Source organism: Lissotriton vulgaris, chromosome 1_1 (genome assembly GCF_964263255.1).
Source record: "Lissotriton vulgaris chromosome 1_1, aLisVul1.2, whole genome shotgun sequence".
In the NCBI taxonomy this organism is placed as follows: Eukaryota; Metazoa; Chordata; class Amphibia; order Caudata; family Salamandridae; genus Lissotriton; species Lissotriton vulgaris.
In genome coordinates this window covers 232,727,853-232,747,950 of record NC_141685.1, presented here as the reverse complement: position 1 = coordinate 232,747,950, position 20,098 = coordinate 232,727,853, and the positions used below count along the sequence as shown (strand labels likewise).

The following is a 20,098-nucleotide window of genomic DNA, read 5'->3' as shown; positions in this document are numbered from 1 at the left end:
GCATTGACTCTCATAATATGGAGATTAATATTGCATTAGACATGCAATAACTCCCAAAAATTGTCCAGGAATGGATTTCCTTCTTAAAAAATGATTAGTCTGCATACCATCTTGAAGTGGGAGCCCGGCTAGCTCAGTCGGTAGAGCATGAGACTCTTAATCTCAGGGTCGTGGGTTCGAGCCCCAAGTTGGGCGAAAATGAGTAATTTTTGCTGGATTATTGCATTGACTCCCATAATCTGGTGAATATTCTTGCATTAGACATGCAATAACTATCAAAAATGGTATCTCCCTTGGTTTCTCATTGGTGGGAAATTTAACTTCAAGATTAGGTAGGGTATGAGTCTAGATGAACACACCGCAATATCACTCATATTCGAGTAGTAAACAGGCCAACCTGAACTGTAAAACATCCCATAAGTGGAGGTAAGGCATAAGTTAGGAGTGAACTTAACACTCTTATGGGCAATTGGACTTCAAATAAAGTGTGGAAGGCAGTAAGGTTACTTTTTTCATGTTATGCAGATTAAACACACAGGGGAATTAGCTCAAATGGTAGAGTGCTCGCTTAGCATGCGAGAGGTAGCGGGATCGATGCCCGCATTCTCCATTATAAAATTTGCATACATTTTATTTTTAACTTGTCATTGCCAAGGTCATTGCAGAGTAAGAACAGAAAAATCACAGATGGCTTTCAAATATGGTCTCATTATAACAACTAAAGTGGTTTAATCAAAAGGGTTCAGGTATTCTTTAGCATGTGAGAGGAATTTGAATTCTTATGCAATCTCAACACGAAGTTCTCACAACTTCCATTTTCATTTTCTCTTATTTTATTTGACACTCTGTCCCCTAAAGGATGTATAAATCTGGCTTTCCTTGCAAAACAAGAGTAGAGGAATATCCAGGATTTGATTTTCTTCACAAAAAAGTGATTGGTCTGCATACTGTCTTAAGGAGTGACCCCGGCAAGCTCAGTCGGTAGAGCATGAGACTCTTAAGCTCAGGGTCGTGGGTTCGAGCCCCACGTTGGGCGAAAAAGAGTAATTTTTGCCTGAATATTTCATTGACTCTCATAATATGGAGATTAATCTTGCATTAGACATGCAATAACTCCCAAAAATTGTCCAGGAATGGATTTCCTTCATAAAAAATGATTAGTCTGCATACCATCTTGAAGTGGGAGCCAGGCTAACTCAGTCGGTAGAGCATGAGACTCTTAATCTCAGGGTTGTGGTTTCGAGCCTCACGTTGGGCGAAAATGAGTAATTTTTGCTGGATTATTGCATTGACTCTCATAATCTGGTGAATATTCTTGCATTAGACATGCAATAACTATCAAAAATGGTATCTCCCTTGGTTTCTCATTGGTGGGAAATTTAACTTCAAGATTAGGTAGGGTATGAGTCTAGATGAACACACCACAATATCACTCATATTCGAGTAGTAAACAGGCCAACCTGAACTGTAAAACATCCCATAAGTGGAGGTAAGGCATAAGTTAGGAGTGAACTGAACACTGTTATGGGCAATTGGACTTCAAATAAAGTGTGGAAGGCAGTGAGGTTACTTTTTTCATGTTATGCACATTAAAAACACAGGGGAATTAGCTCTAATGGTATAGCGCTCGCTTAGCATGCGAGAGGTAGCGGGATTGATGCCCGCATTCTCCATTATAAAATGTGCATACATTTTATTTTTAACTTGTCATTGCCAAGGTCATTGCAGAGTAAGAACAGAAAAATCACAGATGGCTTTCAAATATGGTCTCATTATAACAACTAAAGTGGTTTAATCGAATGGGTTCAGGTATTCTTTAGCATGTGAGAGGAATTTGAATTCTTATGCAATCTCAAAATGAAGTTCTCACAACTTCCATTTTCATTTTCTCTTATTTTTTTTGACACTCTGTCCTCTGAAGGATGTATACATCTGGCTTTCCTTGCAAAACAAGAGTAGAGGAATATCCAGGATTTGATTTTCTTCACAAAAAGGGATTGGTCTGCATACTGTTTTAAGGAGGGAACCCGGCTAGCTCAGTCGGTAGAGCATGAGACTCTTAATCTCAGGGTCGTGGGTTCGAGCCCCACGTTGGACGAAAATGAGTAATTTTTGCCTGAATATTGCATTGACTCTCATAATATGGAGATTAATATTGCATTAGACATGCAATAACTCCCAAAAATTGTCCAGGAATGGATTTCCTTCTTAAAAAATGATTAGTCTGCATACCATCTTGAAGTGGGAGCCCGGCTAGCTCAGTCGGTAGAGCATGAGACTCTTAATCTCAGGGTCGTGGGTTCGAGCCCCACGTTGGGCGAAAATGAGTAATTTTTGCTGGACTCTCATAATCTGGTGATTATTCTTGCATTAGACATGCAATAACTATCAAAAATGGTATCTCCCTTGGTTTCTCATTGGTGGGAAATTTAACTTCAAGATTAGGTAGGGTATGAGTCTAGATGAACACACCACAATATCACTCATATTCGAGTAGTAAACAGGCCAACCTGAACTGTAAAACATCCCATAAGTGGAGGTAAGGCATAAGTTAGGAGTGAACTGAACACTGTTATGGGCAATTGGACTTCAAATAAAGTGTGGAAGGCAGTGAGGTTACTTTTTTCATGTTATGCACATTAAAAACACAGGGGAATTAGCTCTAATGGTATAGCGCTCGCTTAGCATGCGAGAAGTAGCGGGATTGATGCCCGCATTCTCCATTATAAAATTTGCATACATTTTATTTTTAACTTGTCATTGCCAAGGTCATTGAAGAGTAAGAACAGAAAAATCACAGATGGCTTTCAAATATGGTCTCATTATAACAACTAAAGTGGTTTAATCAAAAGGGTTCAGGTATTCTTTAGCATGTGAGAGGAATTTGAATTCTTATGCAATCTCAAAATGAAGTTCTCACAACTTCCATTTTCATTTTCTCTTATTTTTTTTGACACTCTGTCCTCCGAAGGATGTATAAATCTGGCTTTCCTTGCAAAACAAGAGTAGAGGAATATCCAGGATTTGATTTTCTTCACAAAAAGGGATTGGTCTGCATACTGTCTTAAGGAGGGAACCCGGCTAGCTCAGTCGGTAGAGCATGAGACTCTTAATCTCAGGGTCGTGGGTTCAAGCCCCACGTTGGGCGAAAACGAGTAATTTTTGCCTGAATATTGCATTGACTCTCATAATATGGAGATTAATCTTGCATTAGACATGCAATAACTCCCAAAAATTGTCCAGGAATGGATTTCCTTCATAAAAAATGATTAGTCTGCATACCATCTTGAAGTGGGAGCCCGGCTAGCTCAGTCGGTAGAGCATGAGACTCTTAATCTCAGGGTCGTGGGTTCGAGCCCCACATTGGGCGAAAATTAGTATTTTTTGCTGGATTATTGCATTGACTCTCATAATCTGGTGAATATTCTTGCATTAGACATGCAATAACTATCAGAAATGGTATCTCCCTTGGTTTCTCATTGGTGGGAAATTTAACTTCAAGATTAGCTAGGGTATGAGTCTAGATGAACACACCGCAATATCACTCATATTCGAGTAGTAAACAGGCCAACCTGAACTGTAAAACATCCCATAAGTGGAGGTAGGGCATAAGTTAGGAGTGAACTGAACACTGTTATGGGCAATTGGACTTCAAATAAAGTGTGGAAGGCAGTGAGGTTACTTTTTTCATGTTATGCAGATTAGAAACACAGGGGAATTAGCTCAAATGGTAGAGCGCTCACTTAGCATGTGAGAGGTAGCGGGATCGATGCCCGCATTCTCCATTATAAAATTTGCATACATTTTATTTTTAACTTGTCATTGCCAAGGTCATTGCAGAGTAAGAACAGAAAAATCACAGATGGCTTTCAAATATGGTCTCATTATAACAACTAAAGTGGTTCAATCAAAAGGGTTCAGGTATTCTTTAGCATGTGAGAGGAATTTGAATTCTTATGCAATCTCAAAATGAAGTTCTCACAACTTCCATTTTCATTTTCTCTTATTTGTTTTGACACTCTGTCCTCTGAAGGATGTATAAATCTGGCTTTCCTTGCAAAACAAGAGTAGAGGAATATCCAGGATTTGATTTTCTTCACAAAAAGGGATTGGTCTGCATACTGTCTTAAGGAGGGAACCCGGATAGCTCAGTCGGTAGAGCATGAGACTCTTAATCTCAGGGTCGTGGGTTCGAGCCCCACGTTGGGCGAAAACGAGTAATTTTTGCCTGAATATTGCATTGACTCTCATAATATGGAGATTAATCTTGCATTAGACATGCAATAACTCCCAAAAATTGTCCAGGAATGGATTTCCTTCATAAAAAATGATTAGTCTGCATACCATCTTGAAGTGGGAGCCCGGCTAGCTCAGTCGGTAGAGCATGAGACTCTTAATCTCAGGGTCGTGGGTTCGAGCCCCAAGTTGGGCGAAAATGAGTAATTTTTGCTGGATTATTGCATTGACTCCCATAATCTGGTGAATATTCTTGCATTAGACATGCAATAACTATCAAAAATGGTATCTCCCTTGGTTTCTCATTGGTGGGAAATTTAACTTCAAGATTAGGTAGGGTATGAGTCTAGATGAACACACCGCAATATCACTCATATTCGAGTAGTAAACAGGCCAACCTGAACTGTAAAACATCCCATAAGTGGAGGTAAGGCATAAGTTAGGAGTGAACTTAACACTCTTATGGGCAATTGGACTTCAAATAAAGTGTGGAAGGCAGTAAGGTTACTTTTTTCATGTTATGCAGATTAAACACACAGGGGAATTAGCTCAAATGGTAGAGTGCTCGCTTAGCATGCGAGAGGTAGCGGGATCGATGCCCGCATTCTCCATTATAAAATTTGCATACATTTTATTTTTAACTTGTCATTGCCAAGGTCATTGCAGAGTAAGAACAGAAAAATCACAGATGGCTTTCAAATATGGTCTCATTATAACAACTAAAGTGGTTTAATCAAAAGGGTTCAGGTATTCTTTAGCATGTGAGAGGAATTTGAATTCTTATGCAATCTCAACACGAAGTTCTCACAACTTCCATTTTCATTTTCTCTTATTTTATTTGACACTCTGTCCCCTAAAGGATGTATAAATCTGGCTTTCCTTGCAAAACAAGAGTAGAGGAATATCCAGGATTTGATTTTCTTCACAAAAAAGTGATTGGTCTGCATACTGTCTTAAGGAGTGACCCCGGCAAGCTCAGTCGGTAGAGCATGAGACTCTTAAGCTCAGGGTCGTGGGTTCGAGCCCCACGTTGGGCGAAAAAGAGTAATTTTTGCCTGAATATTTCATTGACTCTCATAATATGGAGATTAATCTTGCATTAGACATGCAATAACTCCCAAAAATTGTCCAGGAATGGATTTCCTTCATAAAAAATGATTAGTCTGCATACCATCTTGAAGTGGGAGCCAGGCTAACTCAGTCGGTAGAGCATGAGACTCTTAATCTCAGGGTTGTGGTTTCGAGCCTCACGTTGGGCGAAAATGAGTAATTTTTGCTGGATTATTGCATTGACTCTCATAATCTGGTGAATATTCTTGCATTAGACATGCAATAACTATCAAAAATGGTATCTCCCTTGGTTTCTCATTGGTGGGAAATTTAACTTCAAGATTAGGTAGGGTATGAGTCTAGATGAACACACCACAATATCACTCATATTCGAGTAGTAAACAGGCCAACCTGAACTGTAAAACATCCCATAAGTGGAGGTAAGGCATAAGTTAGGAGTGAACTGAACACTGTTATGGGCAATTGGACTTCAAATAAAGTGTGGAAGGCAGTGAGGTTACTTTTTTCATGTTATGCACATTAAAAACACAGGGGAATTAGCTCTAATGGTATAGCGCTCGCTTAGCATGCGAGAGGTAGCGGGATTGATGCCCGCATTCTCCATTATAAAATGTGCATACATTTTATTTTTAACTTGTCATTGCCAAGGTCATTGCAGAGTAAGAACAGAAAAATCACAGATGGCTTTCAAATATGGTCTCATTATAACAACTAAAGTGGTTTAATCGAATGGGTTCAGGTATTCTTTAGCATGTGAGAGGAATTTGAATTCTTATGCAATCTCAAAATGAAGTTCTCACAACTTCCATTTTCATTTTCTCTTATTTTTTTTGACACTCTGTCCTCTGAAGGATGTATACATCTGGCTTTCCTTGCAAAACAAGAGTAGAGGAATATCCAGGATTTGATTTTCTTCACAAAAAGGGATTGGTCTGCATACTGTTTTAAGAAAGGAACCCGGCTAGCTCAGTCGGTAGAGCATGAGACTCTTAATCTCAGGGTCGTGGGTTCGAGCCCCACGTTGGACGAAAATGAGTAATTTTTGCCTGAATATTGCATTGACTCTCATAATATGGAGATTAATATTGCATTAGACATGCAATAACTCCCAAAAATTGTCCAGGAATGGATTTCCTTCTTAAAAAATGATTAGTCTGCATACCATCTTGAAGTGGGAGCCCGGCTAGCTCAGTCGGTAGAGCATGAGACTCTTAATCTCAGGGTCGTGGGTTCGAGCCCCACGTTGGGCGAAAATGAGTAATTTTTGCTGGACTCTCATAATCTGGTGATTATTCTTGCATTAGACATGCAATAACTATCAAAAATGGTATCTCCCTTGGTTTCTCATTGGTGGGAAATTTAACTTCAAGATTAGGTAGGGTATGAGTCTAGATGAACACACCACAATATCACTCATATTCGAGTAGTAAACAGGCCAACCTGAACTGTAAAACATCCCATAAGTGGAGGTAAGGCATAAGTTAGGAGTGAACTGAACACTGTTATGGGCAATTGGACTTCAAATAAAGTGTGGAAGGCAGTGAGGTTACTTTTTTCATGTTATGCACATTAAAAACACAGGGGAATTAGCTCTAATGGTATAGCGCTCGCTTAGCATGCGAGAAGTAGCGGGATTGATGCCCGCATTCTCCATTATAAAATTTGCATACATTTTATTTTTAACTTGTCATTGCCAAGGTCATTGAAGAGTAAGAACAGAAAAATCACAGATGGCTTTCAAATATGGTCTCATTATAACAACTAAAGTGGTTTAATCAAAAGGGTTCAGGTATTCTTTAGCATGTGAGAGGAATTTGAATTCTTATGCAATCTCAAAATGAAGTTCTCACAACTTCCATTTTCATTTTCTCTTATTTTTTTTGACACTCTGTCCTCCGAAGGATGTATAAATCTGGCTTTCCTTGCAAAACAAGAGTAGAGGAATATCCAGGATTTGATTTTCTTCACAAAAAGGGATTGGTCTGCATACTGTCTTAAGGAGGGAACCCGGCTAGCTCAGTCGGTAGAGCATGAGACTCTTAATCTCAGGGTCGTGGGTTCAAGCCCCACGTTGGGCGAAAACGAGTAATTTTTGCCTGAATATTGCATTGACTCTCATAATATGGAGATTAATCTTGCATTAGACATGCAATAACTCCCAAAAATTGTCCAGGAATGGATTTCCTTCATAAAAAATGATTAGTCTGCATACCATCTTGAAGTGGGAGCCCGGCTAGCTCAGTCGGTAGAGCATGAGACTCTTAATCTCAGGGTCGTGGGTTCGAGCCCCACATTGGGCGAAAATTAGTATTTTTTGCTGGATTATTGCATTGACTCTCATAATCTGGTGAATATTCTTGCATTAGACATGCAATAACTATCAGAAATGGTATCTCCCTTGGTTTCTCATTGGTGGGAAATTTAACTTCAAGATTAGCTAGGGTATGAGTCTAGATGAACACACCGCAATATCACTCATATTCGAGTAGTAAACAGGCCAACCTGAACTGTAAAACATCCCATAAGTGGAGGTAGGGCATAAGTTAGGAGTGAACTGAACACTGTTATGGGCAATTGGACTTCAAATAAAGTGTGGAAGGCAGTGAGGTTACTTTTTTCATGTTATGCAGATTAGAAACACAGGGGAATTAGCTCAAATGGTAGAGCGCTCACTTAGCATGTGAGAGGTAGCGGGATCGATGCCCGCATTCTCCATTATAAAATTTGCATACATTTTATTTTTAACTTGTCATTGCCAAGGTCATTGCAGAGTAAGAACAGAAAAATCACAGATGGCTTTCAAATATGGTCTCATTATAACAACTAAAGTGGTTCAATCAAAAGGGTTCAGGTATTCTTTAGCATGTGAGAGGAATTTGAATTCTTATGCAATCTCAAAATGAAGTTCTCACAACTTCCATTTTCATTTTCTCTTATTTGTTTTGACACTCTGTCCTCTGAAGGATGTATAAATCTGGCTTTCCTTGCAAAACAAGAGTAGAGGAATATCCAGGATTTGATTTTCTTCACAAAAAGGGATTGGTCTGCATACTGTCTTAAGGAGGGAACCCGGCTAGCTCAGTCGGTAGAGCATGAGACTCTTAATCTCAGGGTCGTGGGTTCGAGCCCCACGTTGGGCGAAAACGAGTAATTTTTGCCTGAATATTGCATTGACTCTCATAATATGGAGATTAATCTTGCATTAGACATGCAATAACTCCCAAAAATTGTCCAGGAATGGATTTCCTTCATAAAAAATGATTAGTCTGCATACCATCTTGAAGTGGGAGCCCGGCTAGCTCAGTCGGTAGAGCATGAGACTCTTAATCTCAGGGTCGTGGGTTCGAGCCCCACGTTGCGCGAAAATGAGTAATTTTTGCTGGACTCTCATAATCTGGTGATTATTCTTGCATTAGACATGCAATAACTATCAGAAATGGTATCTCCCTTGGTTTCTCATTGGTGGGAAATTTTACTTCAAGATTAGCTAGGGTATGAGTCTAGATGAACACACCGCAATATCACTCATATTCGAGTAGTAAACAGGCCAACCTGAACTGTAAAACATCCGATAAGTGGAGGTAAGGCATAAGTTAGGAGTGAACTTAACACTGTTAAGGGCAATTGGACTTCAAATAAAGTGTGGAAGGCAGTGAGGTTACTTTTTTCATGTTATGCAGATTAAAAACACAGGGGAATTAGCTCTAATGGTATAGCGCTCGCTTAGCATGCGAGAGGTAGCGGGATTGATGCCCGCATTCTCCATTATAAAATTTGCATACATTTTATTTTGAACTTGTCATTGCCAAGGTCATTGCAGAGTAAGAACAGAAAAATCACAGATGGCTTTCAAATATGGTCTCATTATAACAACTAAAGTGGTTTAATCAAAAGAGTTCAGGTATTCTTTAGCATGTGAGAGGAATTTGAATTCTTATGCAATCTCAAAATGAAGTTCTCACAACTTCCATTTTCATTTTCTCTTATTTTTTTTGACACTCTGTCCTCTGAAGGATGTATAAATCTGGCTTTCCTTGCAAAACAAGAGTAGAGGAATATCCAGGATTTGATTTTCTTCACAAAAAGGGATTGGTCTGCATACTGTCTTAAGGAGGGAACCCGGCTAGCTCAGTCGGTAGAGCATGAGACTCTTAATCTCAGGGTCGTGGGTTCGAGCCCCACGTTGGGCGAAAATGAGTAATTTTTGCCTGAATATTGCATTGACTCTCATAATATGGAGATTAATATTGCATTAGACATGCAATAACTCCCAAAAATTGTCCAGGAATGGATTTCCTTCTTAAAAAATGATTAGTCTGCATACCATCTTGAAGTGGGAGCCCGGCTAGCTCAGTCGGTAGAGCATGAGACTCTTAATCTCAGGGTCGTGGGTTCGAGCCCCAAGTTGGGCGAAAATGAGTAATTTTTGCTGGATTATTGCATTGACTCCCATAATCTGGTGAATATTCTTGCATTAGACATGCAATAACTATCAAAAATGGTATCTCCCTTGGTTTCTCATTGGTGGGAAATTTAACTTCAAGATTAGGTAGGGTATGAGTCTAGATGAACACACCGCAATATCACTCATATTCGAGTAGTAAACAGGCCAACCTGAACTGTAAAACATCCCATAAGTGGAGGTAAGGCATAAGTTAGGAGTGAACTTAACACTCTTATGGGCAATTGGACTTCAAATAAAGTGTGGAAGGCAGTAAGGTTACTTTTTTCATGTTATGCAGATTAAACACACAGGGGAATTAGCTCAAATGGTAGAGTGCTCGCTTAGCATGCGAGAGGTAGCGGGATCGATGCCCGCATTCTCCATTATAAAATTTGCATACATTTTATTTTTAACTTGTCATTGCCAAGGTCATTGCAGAGTAAGAACAGAAAAATCACAGATGGCTTTCAAATATGGTCTCATTATAACAACTAAAGTGATTTAATCAAAAGGGTTCAGGTATTCTTTAGCATGTGAGAGGAATTTGAATTCTTATGCAATCTCAACACGAAGTTCTCACAACTTCCATTTTCATTTTCTCTTATTTTATTTGACACTCTGTCCCCTAAAGGATGTATAAATCTGGCTTTCCTTGCAAAACAAGAGTAGAGGAATATCCAGGATTTGATTTTCTTCACAAAAAAGTGATTGGTCTGCATACTGTCTTAAGGAGTGACCCCGGCAAGCTCAGTCGGTAGAGCATGAGACTCTTAAGCTCAGGGTCGTGGGTTCGAGCCCCACGTTGGGCGAAAAAGAGTAATTTTTGCCTGAATATTTCATTGACTCTCATAATATGGAGATTAATCTTGCATTAGACATGCAATAACTCCCAAAAATTGTCCAGGAATGGATTTCCTTCATAAAAAATGATTAGTCTGCATACCATCTTGAAGTGGGAGCCAGGCTAACTCAGTCGGTAGAGCATGAGACTCTTAATCTCAGGGTTGTGGTTTCGAGCCTCACGTTGGGCGAAAATGAGTAATTTTTGCTGGATTATTGCATTGACTCTCATAATCTGGTGAATATTCTTGCATTAGACATGCAATAACTATCAAAAATGGTATCTCCCTTGGTTTCTCATTGGTGGGAAATTTAACTTCAAGATTAGCTAGGGTATGAGTCTAGATGAACACACCGCAATATCACTCATATTCGAGTAGTAAACAGGCCAACCTGAAATGTAAAACATCCCATAAGTGGAGGTAAGGCATAAATTAGGAGTGAACTTAACACTGTTATGGGCAATTGGACTTCAAATAAAGTGTGGAAGGCAGTAAGGTTACTTTTTTCATGTATGCAGATTAAACACACAGGGGAATTAGCTCAAAAGGTAGAGCGCTCGCTTAGCATGTGAGAGGTAGCGGGATCGGTGCCCGCATTCTCCATTATAAAATTTGCATACATTTTATTTTTAACTTGTCATTGCCAAGGTCATTGCAGAGTAAGAACAGAAAAATCACAGATGGCTTTCAAATATGGTCTCATTATAACAACTAAAGTGGTTTAATCAAAAGGGTTCAGGTATTCTTTAGCATGTGAGAGGAATTTGAATTCTTATGCAATCTCAAAATGAAGTTCTCACAACTTCCATTTTCATTTTCTCTTATTTTTTTTGACACTCTGTCCTCTGAAGGATGTATAAATCTGGCTTTCCTTGCAAAACAAGAGTAGAGGAATATCCAGGATTTGATTTTCTTCACAAAAAGTGATTGGTCTGCATACTGTCTTAAGGAGTGACCCCGGCAAGCTCAGTCGGTAGAGCATGAGACTCTTAAGCTCAGGGTCGTGGGTTCGAGCCCCACGTTGGGCGAAAAAGAGTAATTTTTGCCTGAATATTTCATTGACTCTCATAATATGGAGATTAATCTTGCATTAGACATGCAATAACTCCCAAAAATTGTCCAGGAATGGATTTCCTTCATAAAAAATGATTAGTCTGCATACCATCTTGAAGTGGGAGCCCGGCTAGCTCAGTCGGTAGAGCATGAGACTCTTAATCTCAGGGTCGTGGGTTTGAGCCCCACGTTGGGCGAAAATGAGTAATTTTTGCTTGACTCTCATAATCTGGTGATTATTCTTGCATTAGACATGCAATAACTATCAAAAATGGTATCTCCCTTGGTTTCTCATTGGTGGGAAATTTAACTTCAAGATTAGGTAGGGTATGAGTCTAGATGAACACACCACAATATCACTCATATTCGAGTAGTAAACAGGCCAACCTGAACTGTAAAACATCCCATAAGTGGAGGTAAGGCATAAGTTAGGAGTGAACTGAACACTGTTATGGGCAATTGGACTTCAAATAAAGTGTGGAAGGCAGTGAGGTTACTTTTTTCATGTTATGCATATTAAAAACACAGGGGAATTAGCTCAAATGGTAGAGCGCTCGCTTAGCATGCGAGAGGTAGCGGGATCGATGCCCGCATTCTCCATTATAAAATTTGCATACATTTTATTTTTAACTTGTCATTGCCAAGGTCATTGCAGAGTAAGAACAGAAAAATCACAGATGGCTTTCAAATATGGTCTCATTATAACAACTAAAGTGGTTTAATCAAAAGGGTTCAGGTATTCTTTAGCATGTGAGAGGAATTTGAATTCTTATGCAATCTCAAAATGAAGTTCTCACAACTTCCATTTTCATTTTCTCTTATTTTTTTGACACTCTGTCCTCTGAAGGATGTATAAATCTGGCTTTCCTTGCAAAACAAGAGTAGAGGAATATCCAGGATTTGATTTTCTTCACAAAAAGGGATTGGTCTGCATACTGTCTTAAGGAGGGAGCCCGGCTAGCTCAGTCGGTAGAGCATGAGACTCTTAATCTCAGGGTCGTTGGTTCGAGCCCCACGTTGGGCGAAAATGAGTAATTTTTGCCTGAATATTGCATTGACTCTCATAATATGGAGATTAATATTGCATTAGACATGCAATAACTCCCAAAAATTGTCCAGGAATGGATTTCCTTCATAAAAAATGATTAGTCTACATACCATCCTGAAGTGGGAGCCCGGCTAGCTCAGTCGGTAGAGCATGAGACTCTTAATCTCAGGGTCGTGGGTTCGAGCCCCACGTTGGGCGAAAATGAGTAATTTTTGCTGGATCATTGCATTGACTCTCATAATCTGGTGAATATTCTTGCATTAGACATGCAATAACTATCAGAAATGGTATCTCCCTTGGTTTCTCATTGGTGAGAAATTTAACTTCAAGATTAGCTAGGGTATGAGTCTAGATGAACACACCACAATATCACTCATATTCGAGTAGTAAACAGGCCAACCTGAACTGTAAAACATCCCATAAGTGGAGGTAAGGCATAAGTTAGGAGTGAACTGAACACAGTTATGGGCAATTGGACTTCAAATAAAGTGTGGAAGGCAGTGAGGTTACTTTTTTCATGTTATGCAGATTAAACACACAGGGGAATTAGCTCAAATGGTAGAGCGCTCACTTAGCATGCGAGAGGTAGGGGGATCGATGCCCGCATTCTCCATTATAAAATTTGCATACATTTTATTTTTAACTTGTCATTGCCAAGGTCATTGCAGAGTAAGAACAGAAAAATCACAGATGGCTTTCAAATATGGTCTCATTATAACAACTAAAGTGGTTTAATCAAAAGGGTTCAGGTATTCTTTAGCATGTGAGAGGAATTTGAATTCTTATGCAATCTCAAAATGAAGTTCTCACAACTTCCATTTTCATTTTCTCTTATTTTTTTTGACACTCTGTCCTCTGAAGGATGTATAAATCTGGCTTTCCTTGCAAAACAAGAGTAGAGGAATATCCAGGATTTGATTTTCTTCACAAAAAGGGATTGGTCTGCATACTGTCTTAAGGAGGGAGCCCGGCTAGCTCAGTCGGTAGAGCATGAGACTCTTAATCTCAGGGTCGTGGGTTCGAGCCCCACGTTGGGCGAAAATGAGTAATTTTTGCCTGAATATTGCATTGACTCTCATAATATGGAGATTAATCTTGCATTAGACATGCAATAACTCCCAAAAATTGTCCAGGAATGGATTTCCTTCATAAAAAATGATTAGTCTGCATACCATCTTGAAGTGGGAGCCCGGCTAGCTCAGTCGGTAGAGCATGAGACTCTTAATCTCAGGGTCGTGGGTTCGAGCCCCACGTTGGGCGAAAAAAAGTAATTTTTGCTGGACTCTCATAATCTGGTGATTATTCTTGCATTAGACATGCAATAACTATCAAAAATGGTATCTCCCTTGGTTTCTCATTGGTGGGAAATTTAACTTCAAGATTAGGTAGGGTATGAGTCTAGATGAACACACCACAATATCACTCATATTCGAGTAGTAAACAGGCCAACCTGAACTGTAAAACATCCCATAAGTGGAGGTAAGGCATAAGTTAGGAGTGAACTTAACACTCTTATGGGCAATTGGACTTCAAATAAAGTGTGGAAGGCAGTGAGGTTACTTTTTTCATGTTATGCATATTAAAAACACAGGGGAATTAGCTCAAATGGTAGAGCGCTCGCTTAGCATGCGAGAGGTAGCGGGATCGATGCCCGCATTCTCCATTATAAAATTTGCATACATTTTATTTTTAACTTGTCATTGCCAAGGTCATTGCAGAGTAAGAACAGAAAAATCACAGATGGCTTTCAAATATGGTCTCATTATAACAACTAAAGTGGTTTAATCAAAAGGGTTCAGGTATTCTTTAGCATGTGAGAGGAATTTGAATTCTTATGCAATCTCAAAATGAAGTTCTCACAACTTCCATTTTCATTTTCTCTTATTTTTTTGACACTCTGTCCTCTGAAGGATGTATAAATCTGGCTTTCCTTGCAAAACAAGAGTAGAGGAATATCCAGGATTTGATTTTCTTCACAAAAAGGGATTGGTCTGCATACTGTCTTAAGGAGGGAGCCCGGCTAGCTCAGTCAGTAGAGCATGAGACTCTTAATCTCAGGGTCGTGGGTTCGAGCCCCACGTTGGGCGAAAATGAGTAATTTTTGCCTGAATATTGCATTGACTCTCATAATATGGAGATTAATATTGCATTAGACATGCAATAACTCCCAAAAATTGTCCAGGAATGGATTTCCTTCATAAAAAATGATTAGTCTACATACCATCCTGAAGTGGGAGCCCGGCTAGCTCAGTCGGTAGAGCATGAGACTCTTAATCTCAGGGTCGTGGGTTCGAGCCCCACGTTGGGCAAAAATGAGTAATTTTTGCTGGATCATTGCATTGACTCTCATAATCTGGTGAATATTCTTGCATTAGACATGCAATAACTATCAGAAATGGTATCTCCCTTGGTTTCTCATTGGTGAGAAATTTAACTTCAAGATTAGCTAGGGTATGAGTCTAGATGAACACACCACAATATCACTCATATTCGAGTAGTAAACAGGCCAACCTGAACAGTAAAACATCCCATAAGTGGAGGTAAGGCATAAGTTAGGAGTGAACTGAACACTGTTATGGGCAATTGGACTTCAAATAAAGTGTGGAAGGCAGTGAGGTTACTTTTTTCATGTTATGCAGATTAAACACACAGGGGAATTAGCTCAAATGGTAGAGCGCTCACTTAGCATGCGAGAGGTAGGGGGATCGATGCCCGCATTCTCCATTATAAAATTTGCATACATTTTATTTTTAACTTGTCATTGCCAAGGTCATTGCAGAGTAAGAACAGAAAAATCACAGATGGCTTTCAAATATGGTCTCATTATAACAACTAAAGTGGTTTAATCAAAAGGGTTCAGGTATTCTTTAGCATGTGAGAGGAATTTGAATTCTTATGCAATCACAAAATGAAGTTCTCACAACTTCCATTTTCATTTTCTCTTATTTTTTTTGACACTCTGTCCTCTGAAGGATGTATAAATCTGGCTTTCCTTGCAAAACAAGAGTAGAGGAATATCCAGGATTTGATTTTCTTCACAAAAAGGGATTGGTCTGCATACTGTCTTAAAGAGGGAGCCCGGCTAGCTCATTCGGTAGAGCATGGGACTCTTAATCTCAGGGTCGTGGGTTCGAGCCCCACGTTGGGCGAAAATGAATAATTTTTGCCTGAATATTGCATTGACTCTCATAATATGGAGATTAATCTTGCATTAGACATGCAATAACTCCCAAAAATTGTCCAGGAATGGATTTCCTTCATAAAAAATGATTAGTCTGCATACCATCTTGAAGTGGGAGCCTGGCTAGCTCAGTCGGTAGAGCATGAGACTCTTAATCTCAGGGTCGTGGGTTCGAGCCCCACGTTCGGCGAAAAAAAGTAATTTTTGCTGGACTCTCATAATCTGGTGATTATTCTTGCATTAGACATGCAATAACTATCAAAAATGGTATCTCCCTTGGTTTCTCATTGGTGGGAAATTTAACTTCAAGATTAGGTAGGGTATGAGTCTAGATGAACACACCACAATATCACTCATATTCGAGTAGTAAACAGGCCAACCTGAACTGTAAAACATCCCATAAGTGGAGGTAAGGCATAAGTTAGGAGTGAACTTAACACTCTTATGGGCAATTGGACTTCAAATAAAGTGTGGAAGGCAGTAAGGTTACTTTTTCATGCTATGCATATTAAACACACAGGGGAATTAGCTCAAATGGTAGAGTGCTCGCTTAGCATGCGAGAGGTAGCAGGATCTATGCCCGCATTCTCCATTATAAAATTTGCATACATTTTATTTTTAACTTGTCATTGCCAAGGTCATTGCAGAGTAAGAACAGAAAAATCACAGATGGCTTTCAAATATGGTCTCATTATAACAACTAAAGTGGTTTAATCAAAAGAGTTCAGGTATTCTTTAGCATGTGAGAGGAATTTGAATTCTTATGCAATCTCAAAATGAAGTTCTCACAACTTCCATTTTCATTTTCTCTTATTTTATTTGACACTCTGTCCCCTAAAGGATGTATAAATCTGGCTTTCCTTGCAAAACAAGAGTAGAGGAATATCCAGGATTTGATTTTCTCACAAAAAGTGATTGGTCTGCATACTGTCTTAAGGAGTGACCCTGGCAAGCTCAGTCGGTAGAGCATGAGACTCTTAAGCTCAGGGTTGTGGGTTTGAGCCCCACGTTGGGCGAAAAAGAGTAATTTTTGCCTGAATATTTCATTGACTCTCATAATATGGAGATTAATCTTGCATTAGACATGCAATAACTCTCAAAATTGTCCAGGAATGGATTTCCTTCATAAAAAAATGATTAGTCTGCATACCATCTTGAAGTGGGAGCCCGGCTAACTCAGTCGGTAGAGCATGAGACTCTTAATCTCAGGGTCGTGGTTTCGAGCCTCACGTTGGGTGAAAATGAGTAATTTTTGCTGGATTATTGCATTGACTCTCATAATCTAGTGAATATTCTTGCATTAGACATGCAATAACTATCAAAAATGGTATCTCCCTTGGTTTCTCATTGGTGGTAAATTTAACTTCAAGATTAGCTAGGGTATGAGTCTATATGAACACACCGCAATATCACTCATATTCGAGTAGTAAACAGGCCAACCTGAAATGTAAAACATCCCATAAGTGGAGGTAAGGCATAAGTTAGGAGTGAACTTAACACTCTTATGGGCAATTGGACTTCAAATAAAGTGTGGAAGGCAGTGAGGTTACTTTTTTCATGTTATGCATATTAAAAACACAGGGGAATTAGCTCAAATGGTAGAGCGCTCGCTTAGCATGCGAGAGGTAGCGGGATCGATGCCCGCATTCTCCATTATAAAATTTGCATACATTTTATTTTTAACTTGTCATTGCCAAGGTCATTGCAGAGTAAGAACAGAAAAATCACAGATGGCTTTCAAATATGGTCTCATTATAACAACTAAAGTGGTTTAATCAAAAGGGTTCAGGTATTCTTTAGCATGTGAGAGGAATTTGAATTCTTATGCAATCTCAAAATGAAGTTCTCACAACTTCCATTTTCATTTTCTCTTATTTTTTTGACACTCTGTCCTCTGAAGGATGTATAAATCTGGCTTTCCTTGCAAAACAAGAGTAGAGGAATATCCAGGATTTGATTTTCTTCACAAAAAGGGATTGGTCTGCATACTGTCTTAAGGAGGGAGCCCGGCTAGCTCAGTCGGTAGAGCATGAGACTCTTAATCTCAGGGTCATGGGTTCGAGCCCCACGTTGGGCGAAAATGAGTAATTTTTGCCTGAATATTGCATTGACTCTCATAATATGGAGATTAATATTGCATTAGACATGCAATAACTCCCAAAAATTGTCCAGGAATGGATTTCCTTCATAAAAAATGATTAGTCTACATACCATCCTGAAGTGGGAGCCCGGCTAGCTCAGTCGGTAGAGCATGAGACTCTTAATCTCAGGGTCGTGGGTTCGAGCCCCACGTTGGGCGAAAATGAGTAATTTTTGCTGGATCATTGCATTGACTCTCATAATCTGGTGAATATTCTTGCATTAGACATGCAATAACTATCAGAAATGGTATCTCCCTTGGTTTCTCATTGGTGAGAAATTTAACTTCAAGATTAGCTAGGGTATGAGTCTAGATGAACACACCACAATATCACTCATATTCGAGTAGTAAACAGGCCAACCTGAACTGTAAAACATCCCATAAGTGGAGGTAAGGCATAAGTTAGGAGTGAACTGAACACTGTTATGGGCAATTGGACTTCAAATAAAGTGTGGAAGGCAGTGAGGTTACTTTTTTCATGTTATGCAGATTAAACACACAGGGGAATTAGCTCAAATGGTAGAGCGCTCGCTTAGCATGCGAGAGGTAGCGGGATCGATGCCCGCATTCTCCATTATAAAATTTGCATACATTTTATTTTTAACTTGTCATTGCCAAGGTCATTGCAGAGTAAGAACAGAAAAATCACAGATGGCTTTCAAATATGGTCTCATTATAACAACTAAAGTGGTTTAATCAAAAGGGTTCAGGTATTCTTTAGCATGTGAGAGGAATTTGAATTCTTATGCAATCTCAAAATGAAGTTCTCACAACTTCCATTTTCATTTTCTCTTATTTTTTTGACACTCTGTCCTCTGAAGGATGTATAAATCTGGCTTTCCTTGCAAAACAAGAGTAGAGGAATATCCAGGATTTGATTTTCTTCACAAAAAGGGATTGGTCTGCATACTGTCTTAAGGAGGGAGCCCGGCTAGCTCAGTCGGTAGAGCATGAGACTCTTAATCTCAGGGTTGTGGGTTCGAGCCCCACGTTGGGCGAAAATGAGTAATTTTTGCCTGAATATTGCATTGACTCTCATAATATGGAGATTAATCTTGCATTAGACATGCAATAACTCCCAAAAATTGTCCAGGAATGGATTTCCTTCATAAAAAATGATTAGTCTACATACCATCCTGAAGTGGGAGCCCGGCTAGCTCAGTCGGTAGAGCATGAGACTCTTAATCTCAGGGTCGTGGGTTCGAGCCCCACGTTGGGCGAAAATGAGTAATTTTTGCTGGATCATTGCATTGACTCTCATAATCTGGTGAATATTCTTGCATTAGACATGCAATAACTATCAGAAATGGTATCTCCCTTGGTTTCTCATTGGTGAGAAATTTAACTTCAAGATTAGCTAGGGTATGAGTCTAGATGAACACACCACAATATCACTCATATTCGAGTAGTAAACAGGCCAACCTGAACAGTAAAACATCCCATAAGTGGAGGTAAGGCATAAGTTAGGAGTGAACTGAACACTGTTATGGGCAATTGGACTTCAAATAAAGTGTGGAAGGCAGTGAGGTTACTTTTTTCATGTTATGCAGATTAAACACACAGGGGAATTAGCTCAAATGGTAGAGCGCTCACTTAGCATGCGAGAGGTAGGGGGATCGATGCCCGCATTCTCCATTATAAAATTTGCATACATTTTATTTTTAACTTGTCATTGCCAAGGTCATTGCAGAGTAAGAACAGAAAAATCACAGATGGCTTTCAAATATGGTCTCATTATAACAACTAAAGTGGTTTAATCAAAAGAGTTCAGGTATTCTTTAGCATGTGAGAGGAATTTGAATTCTTATGCAATCTCAAAATGAAGTTCTCACAACTTCCATTTTCATTTTCTCTTATTTTATTTGACACTCTGTCCCCTAAAGGATGTATAAATCTGGCTTTCCTTGCAAAACAAGAGTAGAGGAATATCCAGGATTTGATTTTCTCACAAAAAGTGATTGGTCTGCATACTGTCTTAAGGAGTGACCCTGGCAAGCTCAGTCGGTAGAGCATGAGACTCTTAAGCTCAGGGTTGTGGGTTTGAGCCCCACGTTGGGCGAAAAAGAGTAATTTTTGCCTGAAT

General features: G+C 39.3%; 12 non-coding genes across 12 annotated transcripts; all 12 read left to right on the top strand.

Moving 5' to 3' along the window:
* The first annotated feature begins 2,247 nt into the window (after window positions 1-2,247).
* TRNAK-CUU (transfer RNA lysine (anticodon CUU)) lies at window positions 2,248-2,320 on the top strand. The gene has a single exon. It is a non-coding gene; the product is annotated as a tRNA-Lys (tRNA).
* A 4,164-nt stretch (window positions 2,321-6,484) lies between these two features.
* TRNAK-CUU (transfer RNA lysine (anticodon CUU)) lies at window positions 6,485-6,557 on the top strand. The gene has a single exon. It is a non-coding gene; the product is annotated as a tRNA-Lys (tRNA).
* Window positions 6,558-12,173: 5,616 nt separating this feature from the next.
* Window positions 12,174-12,246, top strand: TRNAA-AGC (transfer RNA alanine (anticodon AGC)). Its single transcript has one exon. It is a non-coding gene; the product is annotated as a tRNA-Ala (tRNA).
* A 573-nt stretch (window positions 12,247-12,819) lies between these two features.
* Window positions 12,820-12,892, top strand: TRNAK-CUU (transfer RNA lysine (anticodon CUU)). Its single transcript has one exon. It is a non-coding gene; the product is annotated as a tRNA-Lys (tRNA).
* Window positions 12,893-13,659: 767 nt separating this feature from the next.
* Window positions 13,660-13,732, top strand: TRNAK-CUU (transfer RNA lysine (anticodon CUU)). The gene has a single exon. It is a non-coding gene; the product is annotated as a tRNA-Lys (tRNA).
* A 149-nt stretch (window positions 13,733-13,881) lies between these two features.
* TRNAK-CUU (transfer RNA lysine (anticodon CUU)) lies at window positions 13,882-13,954 on the top strand. Its single transcript has one exon. It is a non-coding gene; the product is annotated as a tRNA-Lys (tRNA).
* A 330-nt stretch (window positions 13,955-14,284) lies between these two features.
* On the top strand, window positions 14,285-14,357 carry TRNAA-AGC (transfer RNA alanine (anticodon AGC)). The gene has a single exon. It is a non-coding gene; the product is annotated as a tRNA-Ala (tRNA).
* Window positions 14,358-14,930: 573 nt separating this feature from the next.
* On the top strand, window positions 14,931-15,003 carry TRNAK-CUU (transfer RNA lysine (anticodon CUU)). The gene has a single exon. It is a non-coding gene; the product is annotated as a tRNA-Lys (tRNA).
* Window positions 15,004-17,455: 2,452 nt separating this feature from the next.
* Window positions 17,456-17,528, top strand: TRNAA-AGC (transfer RNA alanine (anticodon AGC)). Its single transcript has one exon. It is a non-coding gene; the product is annotated as a tRNA-Ala (tRNA).
* A 573-nt stretch (window positions 17,529-18,101) lies between these two features.
* TRNAK-CUU (transfer RNA lysine (anticodon CUU)) lies at window positions 18,102-18,174 on the top strand. Its single transcript has one exon. It is a non-coding gene; the product is annotated as a tRNA-Lys (tRNA).
* Window positions 18,175-18,516: 342 nt separating this feature from the next.
* TRNAA-AGC (transfer RNA alanine (anticodon AGC)) lies at window positions 18,517-18,589 on the top strand. Its single transcript has one exon. It is a non-coding gene; the product is annotated as a tRNA-Ala (tRNA).
* Window positions 18,590-19,162: 573 nt separating this feature from the next.
* Window positions 19,163-19,235, top strand: TRNAK-CUU (transfer RNA lysine (anticodon CUU)). The gene has a single exon. It is a non-coding gene; the product is annotated as a tRNA-Lys (tRNA).
* The last annotated feature ends 863 nt before the right edge of the window (window positions 19,236-20,098 follow it).